The sequence below is a fragment of the Scyliorhinus torazame genome, chromosome 20 (assembly GCF_047496885.1).
Source record: "Scyliorhinus torazame isolate Kashiwa2021f chromosome 20, sScyTor2.1, whole genome shotgun sequence".
Classification (NCBI taxonomy): domain Eukaryota; kingdom Metazoa; phylum Chordata; class Chondrichthyes; order Carcharhiniformes; family Scyliorhinidae; genus Scyliorhinus; species Scyliorhinus torazame.
This window is the reverse complement of record NC_092726.1, coordinates 22,654,629-22,668,296: the sequence shown is the minus strand read 5'-3', so window position 1 is coordinate 22,668,296 and position 13,668 is coordinate 22,654,629. Positions and strand designations below refer to the sequence as shown.

Here is a 13,668-nt window from a genome sequence, read left to right as displayed (position 1 = left end):
ATCTCTCTTCCCCATCCCTCCTCCCTACGAGAGCCCGACCCTCAATACCCCTGTCCATACCTCGCCCCCTCCCCATAACCTTGCCTCTACGCAGAGTCTCTGACTGTGTGCACGCAGCCTCTTGCTGGATCCACACAGTGTCTTGTTGCACCGACACGACCTCTTGCTGCACAGTCTCTTCGCGGGATCGCCGAATTAGTCCAGCCCAAAACGAGGCTATTTGGCCCTTCGTGTCTGCACCAGCTCGCCAAACGAGCTATTTTACAATGCCCGTTTGCTTTCGATTTACACATCGATTTGCTTTCCTTTGCGAATTGCCGTAGATCTGGGGCGGGATTCTCCGACCCCCCCCCCCCGCTGGGTCAGAGAATCGCCGGAGGGGGGGGGGGGGCGGCGTGAATCCCGCCCCCCGTCGGCTGCCGAATTCTCCGGCGCCGGGGATGTGGCGGGGGCGGGAATCGTGCCGTGCCGGTCGGCGGCCGCTGGCAGCAGCTCCCCCCCCCCCCGCCCCGGCGACTCTCCGGCCCGCGATGGGCCGAGTGGCCACCCGTTGCCGGCCAGTCCCGCCAGCGTAAATCACATCAGGTCCTTACTGGCGGGACCTGGATTCAGGGGCGGCCAGCAGAGTCCACGGGGGGCGCCGGGGGATCTCTTGCTGTATACACACAGCCTCTCTTGCTGTATACACACAGCCTCTCTTGCTGTATACACACAGCCTCTCTTGCTGTATACACACAGCCTCTCTTGCTGCATACACACAGCCTCTCTTGCTGTATACACACAGCCTCTCTTGCTGTATACACACAGCCTCTCTTGCTGTATACACACAGCCTCTCTTGCTGTATACACACAGCCTCTCTTGCTGTATACACACAGCCTCTCTTGCTGTATACACACAGCCTCTCCTGCTGTATACACACAGCCTCTCCTGCTGTATACACACAGCCTCTCCTGCTGTATACACACAGCCTCTCTTGCTGTATACACACAGCCTCTCTTGCTGTATACACACAGCCTCTCTTGCTGTATACACACAGCCTCTCTTGCTGTATACACACAGCCTCTCTTGCTGTATACACACAGCCTCTCTTGCTGTATACACACAGCCTCTCCTGCTGTATACACACAGCCTCTCCTGCTGTATACACACAGCCTCTCCTGCTGTATACACACAGCCTCTCCTGCTGTATACACACAGCCTCTCTTGCTGTATACACACAGCCTCTCCTGCTGTATACACACAGCCTCTCTTGCTGTATACACACAGCCTCTCCTGCTGTATACACACAGCCCCTCTTGCTGTATACACACAGCCCCTCTTGCTGTATACACACAGCCCCTCTTGCTGTATACACACAGCCCCTCTTGCTGTATACACACAGCCCCTCTTGCTGTATACACACAGACTCTCTTGCTGTATACACACAGCCTCTCTTGCTGTATACACACAGCCTCTCTTGCTGTATACACACAGCCTCTCTTGCTGTATACACACAGCCTCTCTTGCTGTATACACACAGCCTCTCTTGCTGTATACACACAGCCTCTCCTGCTGTATACACACAGCCTCTCTTGCTGTATACACACAACCTCTCTTGCTGTATACACACAGCCTCTCTTGCTGTATACACACAGCCCCTCTTGCTGTATACACACAGCCCCTCTTGCTGTATACACACAGCCCCTCTTGCTGTATACACACAGCCCCTCTTGCTGTATACACACAGCCCCTCTTGCTGTATACACACAGCCCCTCTTGCTGTATACACACAGCCCCTCTTGCTGTATACACACAGCCCCTCTTGCTGTATACACACAGCCCCTCTTGCTGTATACACACAGCCCCTCTTGCTGTATACACACAGCCCCTCTTGCTGTATACACACAGCCCCTCTTGCTGTATACACACAGCCCCTCTTGCTGTATACACACAGCCCCTCTTGCTGTATACACACAGCCCCTCTTGCTGTATACACACAGCCCCTCTTGCTGTATACACACAGCCCCTCTTGCTGTATACACACAGCCCCTCTTGCTGTATACACACAGCCCCTCTTGCTGTATACACACTGCCTCTCTTGCTGTATACACACTGCCTCTCTTGCTGTATACACACTGCCTCTCTTGCTGTATACACACTGCCTCTCTTGCTGTATACACACTGCCTCTCTTGCTGTATACACACTGCCTCTCTTGCTGTATACACACTGCCTCTCTTGCTGTATACACACTGCCTCTCTTGCTGTATACACACTGCCTCTCTTGCTGTATACACACTGCCTCTCTTGCTGTATACACACTGCCTCTCTTGCTGTATACACACTGCCTCTCTTGCTGTATACACACTGCCTCTCTTGCTGTATACACACAGCCTCTCTTGCTGTATACACTCAGCCCCTCTTGCTGTATACACACAGCCCCTCTTGCTGTATACACACAGCCTCTCCTGCTGTATACACACTGCCTCTCTTGCTGTATACACACAGACTCTCTTGCTGTATACACACAGCCTCTCTTGCTGTATACACACAGCCTCTCTTGCTGTATACACACTGCCTCTCTTGCTGTATACACACTGCCTCTCTTGCTGTATACACACAGCTTCTCTTGCTGTATACACACAGCCCCTCTTGCTGTATACACACAGCCACTCTTGCTGTATACACAGCCTCTCTTGCTGTATACACACAGCCCGTCTTGCTGTAAACACACAGCCCCTCTTGCTGTATACACACAGCCCCTCTTGCTGTATACACACAGCCCCTCTTGCTGTATACACACAGCCTCTCTTGCTGTATACACACAGCCTCTCTTGCTGTATACACACAGCCCGTCTTGCTGTATACACACAGCCTCTCTTGCTGTATACACACAGCCCGACTTGCTGTATACACACAGCCTCTCCTGCTGTATACACACAGCCTCTCCTGCTGTATACACACTGCCTCTCTTGCTGTATACACACTGCCTCTCTTGCTGTATACACACTGCCTCTCTTGCTGTATACACACTGCCTCTCTTGCTGTATACACACTGCCTCTCTTGCTGTATACACACTGCCTCTCTTGCTGTATACACACTGCCTCTCTTGCTGTATACACACTGCCTCTCTTGCTGTATACACACTGCCTCTCTTGCTGTATACACACTGCCTCTCTTGCTGTATACACACTGCCTCTCTTGCTGTATACACACAGCCTCTCTTGCTGTATACACACAGCCTCTCTTGCTGTATACACACAGCCTCTCCTGCTGTATACACACAGCCTCTCCTGCTGTATACACACAGCCTCTCTTGCTGTATACACACAGCCTCTCTTGCTGTATACACACAGCCTCTCTTGCTGTATACACACAGCCTCTCTTGCTGTATACACACAGCCCCTCTTACTGTATACACACAGCCCCCTCTTACTGTATACACACAGCCCCTCTTGCTGTATACACACAGCCTCTCTTGCTGTATACACACAGCCCCTCTTGCTGTATACACACAGCCTCTCTTGCTGTATACACACAGCCTCTCTTGCTGTATACACACAGCCTCTCTTGCTGTATACACACAGCCCCTCTTGCTGTATACACAAAGCCTCTCTTGCTGTATACACACAGCCTCTCTTGCTGTATACACACAGCCCCTCTTGCTTTATACACACAGCCCCTCTTGCTGTCTACACCCCCCCCCTCTTGCTGTATACATACAGTCTACAGTCTCTCTTGCTGTGCACACACAGTCCCTCTTGCTGTCTACACCCCCCCCCTCTTGCTGTATACATACAGTCTACAGTCTCTCTTGCTGTGCACACACAGTCCCTCTTGCTGTCTACACCCCCCCCTCTTGCTGTATACATACAGTCTATAGTCTCTCTTGCTGTGCACGCACAGCCCCTCTTGCTGTCTATTCGCAGACATTGGCGCTACCACTGGGCCAAACTTCAAAATCAATTGAGCTGACGGAAGAAGAGGAAACGTATTTAATTTGGTGACATTGTAAACCATTCTATTTTCAGATGTAGACGATCTTTCCAGTTGACCTGTGAGTTGAGTAACATAACGAGGGTAGCTGCTCGATGTGACTCTCAGTGAAAGATTCGAATCATTATCGCAGCATTAGAGTCTTGGCCTCAAGCTGATTGCCACAGCCTCAAATTTCAATGTAAAAGACTTGGTGACTGGCTTATCTCATTTATACAGTCTGATTCAGCAACAACCTGAATATCGAAGCTTTTAAGTAGATGATAAGGACAGCGACCAAGTCTGAACTGATGCTCACTCTCTGAATTTACGCTGAAACCTCCCAGATTTTGTCTTGCTTAATTTAATGCTGGCTCGGGAGGAGGTTTGGAAAGTTAGCTTCCCTCCTTACCTGGGGTGGCCAATAATGGGGATTCAGCTGGACCTGCCGAAAGCTCGTCTGTTGCAGGAAGTGAGATAACGCTTGGTTAACAGGATCGGACCCACATTTTGAGATTCCATCAGTACACAATGGTCCGAACCAGGGAAGCAGGAAGGTCGCGGAGTAAAGGATAGCCACTGAACAGGTAGGTCTCCCCTTCGGAAGAGGGGGTTACCACAGCTGTTGGGCCTTCTTTGATATGCGTAATGACCTTGACATCAGAGTTTACACGCTCAGGGTGTGGAGGGTTTAGAGACTTCAGGAGCACAGAGGCAAGAGATACAGTTATATGGGAGGAGGTGAGACTGGGTTGGGGGTTAGGGGGTTAGAACATCCTTGAAGCTTGCCGGACAAGCTGAGAAGCCTGCAGCTCCCCGTCCATCCAGGGGTCACGCTCCTTCCATCAGGGGACAACACTTTATAGGCAAAGAAATAATGGATTGAGAGTACCTCATTATTTATTTTCCAATTAGGGGTCAATTTAGCCGCAGCCAATCCACCTACCCTGCACATCTTTGTGTTGAGGGGGTGAGACCCACGCAGACATGGGGAGAATGTGCAAACTCCACACGGACAGTGACTTGGGGTTGGGATCGAACCCAGGTCCTCGGTGCCGTGAGGCAGCAGTGCTAACCACTGCGCCACCCCTGCTGCCCAGAAGATGCACTTGATGAAGTGTACTGACTGTTGTCATGTAGGAAACACAGCAGGCAGTTTGCACACAGCAAGATCCCAGAACCAGCAATGTGACCACAACCAGACCGTGCCTCCAACAGTGCAGCACTCCCCTCAGCACTGCCCTGGGGGTATCGGCCTGGATTTTATGCACAGGCCCTGGCTTGGGCCTACAAACCAGCAGCCTCCAGACTCCAAGGCGAGATTGCGACTCACTGAGCCAGCTCAAGTGAAGAAGATATCAACGACTTTAAAGCAGAGCTCCTCTAAACCTCAAAGGTTGCTGTTCAACCAGGGCACAGAATTCGGAGGCAAGGGTGGCGTTGTGGTCTAACAAGTGCGCCATAAGGGGACTGAGTAATGCAGTGAGTTCAAACGCTGCCATTCGCCTCTGTGATCGGGACATGGTGGGCAGAGAGAGTCTGCTGCCTCCGGTACTTCTTTCGGCCAGTGGTTTGAACTTGATCCCCAGGTGCACAAGAGGCTGTAGCACGGAGTAAATATAATCCAGCATTCATACGGCAAAAGCACGCAGGAAAGCCACAGGGACAGAGAAAGGACATGCCAACCTTGGCACATGCGGGAAAGGTCAGGAGAGGTAACTTGAAACATCTCCACAACAGGAGGAAGAGATGCAGAGAGGCAAAATCTATTCCCCAGCACTGTGCACGTCCAGGAGCATCAGGCCCATATAGAGAGAGGAGCAGACCTGGCGGGGCTGTATCTGGTGCTGGAGCTGTACATCGCTCTTCATAACACGTCACTCTTCACAGGTGACACTGTGCTAGACGGGCAGGATATTGGAAGCTGGTGACAAGCTTGAGGTTGTTTACTGCTGGCACCAGTTGGCCGACTGTCAACACCGGTTGCCGTCAGTTGCCAAGCAGTTGGAACCAGTGGCCGAGACAGTTGGCAAGCATCTCTAAAAGTCGTAGACAGAGCTGTCTGTGTCATGCTCAAAGGCGTAGCTCCGACTGAGCCCTTGGTTAGGGTGGCACAGTGGTTAGCACAGCTGCCTCACAGCGCCCGGGCCGCTGTGTAGACCATTCAGCCCCTCCCCTGCCCAGCCATTCAGAATGATCATGGCTCATCTCCTACATACTGACTGCCCGCTCACATAATTGCAGCATTAAATGTTGCCGATGATGGACAATCCACAGCCCTCCGTGGCCAATGGGTGAAGAGATGTCTCCTCATCTCCACCCCGACATTCCTGAGGGCCTCCAAATAAAGGCCCTCTCTGAAACACCGATGGCGTTGCCCCGGCCGCTCACTTCCTTCAATCCTGCTTTCACCGAGGGACAGTTTGCCTCGCGGGCCGGGAGCAGCCTCCCCGCTGAGTCAGTCAGTCAGTCAGCCCGTGGGCGGGGGCGCTGAGGTGTCACCTTCCAACGGGGACGCAAAGTCGGGACTTGGAGGAGGAAGGGAGGAGGCCTCGCGCTGCCCATTGCCAAGATTCCACCCTCCACCCACGTCGCCAAGTGGGGAGGTCGCCTGGCCCGTCAGCTGCTGATGGGATCTTGCGGTGCACAGATCTGCCCGTGCACAGCGGCTGCGCCTCGCAAGGGCTCCACCGTGCAGGCTGCGGCCTTCCAGGCAGGTGGACGCTGCTCCGTAAAACGCCACTTTCTCTTTCCTTCACTCCCCCAGCCAGTGCTTTCTGGATGGGCAGGGTGCCCGGCGGGGAGGTCGCAGGTCAAGCAACGAGCCCCGGCCTCCCCCAACACCAATGGGCCGGGAACGGGAGGAGAGTGAAAATTATCAGTAGCGCCGCCCTTCTAACCCTCTCCCTTGTGGGAAGCCCTCTATGGCCAGGGAACTTCCCATGGGATCACCGCTGTGTCGTGGTGCATACCGTACATGTAATAATAATAATAACAATATTTATTATTGTCACAAGTCGGCTTACATTAACGCCGCAATGAGGTTACTGTGAAAATCCCCTCGTCGCCACATTCCGGCGCCTGTTCGGGTACACGGGGAGAATTCAGAATGTCCGATTCACCCAACAAGCACGTCTTTCGGGGCTTGTGGGAGGAAACCGGAGCGCCCGGAGGAAACCCGCGCAGACACGGGGGAGAACGTGCAGACTCCGCGCAGTGACCCGAGCCGGGAATTGAACCCGGGACCTTGGAGCTGTGATGCCACAGTGCTAACCACTGTGCTACCTGGCTGTATAAACCCCCCCCCCCCCCCCCCCGTCCCCCCCGTCCCCCCCCTGTCCCCCTCCTCTCGGTGTCATGCAGTTCAAAATGACCAACACACCTCCTTTCCGGCGGCAAGCTATTCGGCCGTGGGGGGGGCAGCGCAGCCTCACCCAACACAAATAATGGGAAAGTGACGAAGAGCAAGGACTGTGAGTTGCTCTTGAACTGAAAAGAGTTCACAGTGCGGGGGGCGGGGGGGGGGGGGAGAAGAACACTAGCAGCACAGGTCAGCAGAATGAGCTCCATTTATTAAACCGAATCAGACTCCCAAGGGGGTCATGTTTATCTCGTCCTATTGCCCATGACCCTTGGTCTGAAATGTTGGGTCCCCCATGCCAGTCATGTCACAGCAACTATACATCACCTCACACTCGCGCTGTAGAAACCCGCGGCCAAACGACACCTTTCAAATAGTTGAACTTTAATTTCTATCGCCGCTATTTTGTACCGCTGAGCTTTGCAGGAGGCTGCAGCGGCCAGGGAATTCCGAAGGTCATTCTCAAAGCTGCACACAGGTTGCGAAGTATCGCTGGGCATTAAAGAGGGAGTCCAGTGTGACATGAGCGGCCAGAGTCCACCTGACCCCAACATCAAGACGTGGAGAAAGACGTGAGGTTGTCTTTGCAATTCAGTTTGTATCTCTGGCTATTGAAGCATCTCCTTCCCCCTTTTCGACACAGCCTGCTTGTCAGCAGGGATCACCCTCCCACATGTTAAGAAACAGAGGGATCGAGGGCAGCACGGCGGCGCAGTGGCTAGCACTGCTGCCTCACGGCGCCGAGGCCCCAGGTTCGATCCCGGCTCTGGGTCACTGTCCGTGTGGAGTTCGCGCATCTTCCCCGTGTCTGCGTGGGTCTCACCCCCACAACCCAAAGATGTGCAGGCGAGGTGGATTGGCCGGGCTAAATTGCCCCTTAATTGGGAAAAATTAATTGGGTACTCTAAATTTATATTAAAAAAAGAAATAGAGAGATCTGCTGCTCCCGAACAGGAAGGGCATGGCGGATGGTATGAATGGCAAACGTGCGGCGAGGGTGTAGCATTATTTCTGATGGGTTTCCCAGTACTTACCGATGCTGCCACCAGCTCTCTCTCTCTCTGTGTCTGTCCGACTCTCTCTGAGCAGCTGCTGTCGCACTGAGCACAGGCTGGGTACCAGAATATCAGTGGACGTCCTTCGCTTTGTCCAACCAAATGCCTTTTGGTGCTCGAAGCTTCCGGCTTCGCGAGGGGAAAAACTGCAGGCGCGTCCTTTTTTTTTTGTTCCAAAATCGAACTGCAAATTTCAGAAGAGAATGAGTCGGACGAACCTGGCCTCTCTGGGGGGAGGGGGGTGGGGAGGAGGGAATGCAAAAGGACTGAAAGGTTGCACTGCAAGATGGGGTAAAAGGGACCGAGGTTGCTCTCTGGAGGCCCACCCTCTTATTGCCAATATTAAGGGAGATGCTGTGAGACAGCGAGCATTGCAAACTGCTAAATTGGTAATGTGCAGCCTGTTGCCTCCTCCCAGCAGGTCATCAGCTGGGTAAATCCATTTCCAGAGAGAAACAGGGGGTGGAGACAGGACAGCATGACAAAGCAATATCACCAAAAACACTGCAAAGCCACAAAGGATACTTCTCCACTTACCTGACAGCCGGCAAAAACCACAGAGGTCTATGGAGCGAGGCCTTCAGTAGTGCCTGAAATTAATTACTGCTTTCACAGAAGCTCCCCGAGTCTCCTGTACGATCGCATCTGTCTGTTGTCTTATTATTTTCCAGAAAGGATAATAAACCCCGTTTCAAGGTCACTGCGCCGTAGATTGCGCTATTTTCGTTCGTAGAGAAGCACTTCCTATTTTCAGTGGGCATCTCAAGCCCCTGCCATCATCCTTCCAGCTCCCCCCCCCCCCCCCCCCCCCACCCTTCCAGTACAGCTTGGTTGCCTTGGTAACTGTCTCACTGGTACTAAACCTCAAGCAAGTCGGCGATTGATTAAGCCGTTGCATCGTCACCCAGTGTCACCAGAGTGAATATAATTCATCCCTCCCTGGGGAAACATTTCCGACAAAGATTTCAAAGCGCTGGCATTGCCGAGAACACTTTTCGTGCCAGTGGGCACCTCAAAAGCGTTTGCAGCCAAAGAAGGTGCCATCGCTGTTACAATGTCGGAAAGGCGGCACCCGATTTTCACACCGCAAGCTCCCCCAAACGGCCACGTGGTACTGACCTGATGGATCGTGGGCTGTGGTGTCGGGGTGGATGGGCACGGAACACCATTGCCGCAGTTGGCAAGGCAGCCATGCAGCTGCCCACGCCGCTAACGGCACACTGTGAACGTAGGACCACAGGTCGTATGGGTCCCCCCCAGGGCACACCCCTGGGTGCCCTCTGACCCCAGCCGACCCTGCAGCGGGGTGGGCGCGCCCCAGCACAACCAGTGCCACCTCGTTGGCTGGGATGAGTGTGTGTGGGGAGTGTAATGCGTACGTGCGGCTGCAGCTTGTCAGCCTCCCGAGTGTCAATCACGGACCCCGGCCAATCCCGCACCGTCTCCCATTGGAATCGATTGTGTTCCACGTGGACCCGGTTCTAGCCCCTCCGCGGCCGCTGAATCGGCCCAGGTTCGGTGGCGGTTTTACTGTCGTAGAAATCCACGAATCCTGACCCGGCGTCAGCACTTTGGAGCGCAATCCTCCCAAAAGGGAACAAAGTCCCCGAGAGAGCGTGTCTCCCGGTACTCCCAGTGCCGAGAAACACGTGGCTATTCAACGCGACTCACTTTGAATAAGGACCCTGAATGGGGAACGTGTGGCCGAGGTCGCACTTAGCCCCGTTTTTTTTACGACGGGTAGCTCCGCTCGTCGGAACTCCACATTATCGCGAGAGATCGGGACGCCATTTTGCTTCCTGAAGTCAACGACCAGCTCTTTAGTTCTGCTGACGTTGAGGGAGAGATTGTTGTCGCTGCACCACCCCACTTGGTTCTCAATCTCCCTCCTGTATTCGGACTCATCGTTGTTCGAGACCCGGCCCACTACGGTCGTATCGTCAGCAAACATGTAGACGGTGTTGGAGCCGTATTGTCCCACAGAGTCATGCATGTATAAGGAGTATAGTAGGGGGCTATATACACAGTCTTGCGGGGCCTCGGTATTGAGGACGATCGTGGAGGAGGTGTCGTCGTTTATCCTGACTGATTGTGGCCTGTGGGTCAGGAAGTCGAGGATCCAGTTGCAGAGGGAGGAGCTGAGTCCTTGGTTTCGGATAAGATGAAGCTGTTTCCATTGTCAAGAGGGTTGGTAATCAGAGGAATTGGCATTTGGTAAAAACAACAACAGACGGGAGGGGAGCAGGAGGAGGAATGTTATTTACACAGCAAATTGAAAGGACAGTGGAGGCAGGTTCAATAGGAACGTTCAAAAGGAAACTGGAGTACTGAAAAGTGGAAAAATACAGCGGGGAAAGAGTGGGGTGGACTGGAGAGATTTTCTAAAGAGCTGGGGGGATTGCAATAGTGATATCGGGACAGTTACCTCCAGTGGATCTTGCTGCTCAAGAGCCGTCATTCGCACCCCAGCTGCCCGGGAGGGGTGGTACATTGCAACAATGAGCTATTCTGTTCCATTCGAACTCAGTGGCTCGGTTGCTGAAGCCGGACCCACATTGCTAATGGCAGGCCCCTCATTGCGCTCGCTGGCATTTTCATTTCCCACCTCAGCCTTCTCTGTCCCTCTGGCATTCAGGAACAGAGCCTCGATTGTCCTTCATTTGAGTGGAATCTGGGGGCATCCATCTGCTGGGTTACAGCTTCACAGAGAACCTACTTTGTCCCTTCCGCTGGACTGGATTCAAACTGAGGCCCTGCGGGCTACAGAAAGGCTCTGCTCAATCAATCAATACTCATTTCACTCCAGCCAGCATTCCTCCGACGGATGGACAATAAAGACAAGCGAAGACTTGACTGTTTCAAACTACAACTCACTGATGGATACAGTGTGGGAGCTCCCAGCCGGTGGTGATGCTTTCCAATGCTTCCCTTCCAGCGTTGAAGATCCAGGTCAAGGATTTGGAGAGAGTTCAGACAGCGAGGCTTTCCCAATGTTCGGAAGCAACGGTGTAATAAAAAGCATTTAGCCGATGTGAATCACTGACACCTCCCCTTCACCATGCCTTCTGACCAGGAGGTGCTGCTTTCCCATTAATATTCCACTCCAGGACAGTTATTACAGGGGTTTATATTACAGCTTGGTCATTACATGTCAGTCATTTCACATTGCTTCTTATTACAGCTCAGTTATGACAGATTGGTTATTACAGGTTAGTTATTAGATTGGTTGTTACAGATTGGTTATTACAGGGTGGTTTACACAGATTGGTTATATTACAGGCGGTGGTTGGTCATGACATGTCGGTGATTTCACATTGCTTATTTCAGATTGCTTACCACAGGGTGGTTATTACAGATTGGTTATTACAGGATGGCTGTGGGCAGCAGGGTGGCGCAGTGGGTTAGCCCTGTAGCCCCACGGCGCCGAGGTTCCAGGTTCGATCCCGGCCCCGGGTCACTGTCCGTGTGGAGTTTGCACATTCTCCCCGTGCCTGCGTGGGTTTCGCCCCCACAACCCAAAGATGTGCAGGGTAGGGGGATTGGCCAGGCTAAATTGCCCCTTCATTGGGAAGAAATGAATTGGGTACTCTAAATTTTATAAAGAAATTACAGGATGGTTATTACTGATTGGTTATCGTAGGTTTCTTATTACAGGGTGGTTATTACAGATTGCCTATTACAGAATGATTATTACAGATTGATAATTGCAGGTTTCTTATTACAGTGTCGTTATGACAGATTGGTTATGAAATGAAAATGAAAACCGCTTATTGTCACAAGTAGGCTTCAAATGAAGTTACTGTGAAAAGCCCCTAGTCGCCACATTCCGGCGCCTGTTCGGGGAGGCTGGTACGGGAATTGAACCGTGCTGCTGGCCTGCCTTGGTCTGCTTTCAAAGCCAGCGATTTAGCCCAGTGTGCTAAACCAGCCCCCATCTGTTATTACACATGGTTAAATTACAAGTTGGCCATTATACGTTGGTCATTTCACGTCATATTTCAGATTGCTGATTACAGATTAGTTCTCAAAGATTGTGGTTGGGGACTCCCGGTGGTGGCGATGGAGGTCGCATATTTGAAAGCTCCCGCCTGTAACGGACGTTTGGACTTTTTTCCCCCGTTTCTTTCCGGATTTTATGGGATAAATCGGTGAAGAGTGAGGCAGTGAGGAGAAATCCCCCTCCGGTGGATGGAGAATTGGACCAGAAATGGCCGTGTGAGAAGACAAAGTCCTACAAGGGAGACGCGAGCAGAGCTGGTAACACGGGACAGCATGGCGGAGAGCAAGGGCCGCGGGGGGATGGCACAGTGGTCGACAGAGCAGCTGGTGAAGTTTTTCGAGGATTGCTTCGCCAAGCTGAAGAAGGACACGCTGGACCCGATTAAGGCTGCGATTGATCAAGTGGTTCAGAATCAGGAAACCCACAGGAGAGCGATCCAGGAGGTCGAACAAAAGTTGTCCGAGCACGAGGAGTATATAACCGTGCTGGAAAGCAAGGTGGGGATGATGAACGACCGCCAGAAAAGAATGCAGGAGTAGCTGGAGGACCTGGAGAATCGGTCCAGGAGGCAGAATCTCAGAATTGTCGGCCTCCCTGAAGGCAGTGGGGGATCGGATGCGAGGGCTTATGTGACGGACATGTTGGAGAAGTTGATGGGGTCTGGGGCGTTCCCTCGGCCCCTGGAATTGGACCGAGCGCACAGAGCCCTAGCGAGGAAGCCCCGAGCGAACGAGCCACCGAGGGCCATGGTGGTCCATTTTCACCAGTTCATGGACAAGGAACACGTTCTGCGGTGGGCCAAGAAAGAACGGAGCAGCAAGTGGGAGAACTGTGAGCTGCACATCTATTAGGACCTGCGAGCGGATTTGGCCAAGAGGCGAGCTGGGTTCAATCAGGCAAAAAACACCCTCTTTAATAAGGGGGTGAAGTTCGGGATGCTGTACCCAGCCCGTCTGTGGGTCACACATGAGGAACGGGACTTCTACTTCGAAACGGCAGACGTAATATGGACCTTTATTAAAGAAATGAAGCTGGAGGTGAATTAAAAGACACTGAAGCCTTGTAGAAGTACTGTGGTAGTGATTTGCTGTGCTGCATTGTATAAATATAAGTAGTGCTATGTTTAATAAGGGGCTGTTTGGATGGTTAAAGGTTGTTTTGTCTTGCAGGGAGCTAGTTCCGCTTTTTGGGAGACTATTTTTCTAAAGTGACTGTCTCTTCACTGTTTTTTTTTATGTTTGTTTACTGAGGAATGCGATGCTTTTAAAATGTTTATTCATGTGGGGGGAGAGGGGAGA

The 13,668-nt window shown here is 52.4% G+C and overlaps 1 protein-coding gene across 7 annotated transcripts in view; it reads right to left on the bottom strand.

The window, feature by feature from the left end:
- Nucleotides 1-9,148, bottom strand: part of dmtn (dematin actin binding protein) — a 74,665-nt gene extending 65,517 nt beyond the window's left edge. For 3 of the 7 annotated variants that reach the window (XM_072485936.1, XM_072485931.1, XM_072485929.1), the window contains exons 1-2: nt 8,908-9,147; nt 8,350-8,554 (exon numbers count right to left, since the gene is read on the bottom strand). The gene's annotated coding sequence lies outside the window, so the exon portion shown is untranslated. Of the gene's footprint in view, nt 1-8,349; nt 8,555-8,907 lie in introns of all 7 variants that reach the window. The other 4 variants (XM_072485935.1, XM_072485934.1, XM_072485933.1 and 1 more) reach the window with 2 other exon arrangements.
- Nucleotides 9,149-13,668: the final 4,520 nt, after the last annotated feature.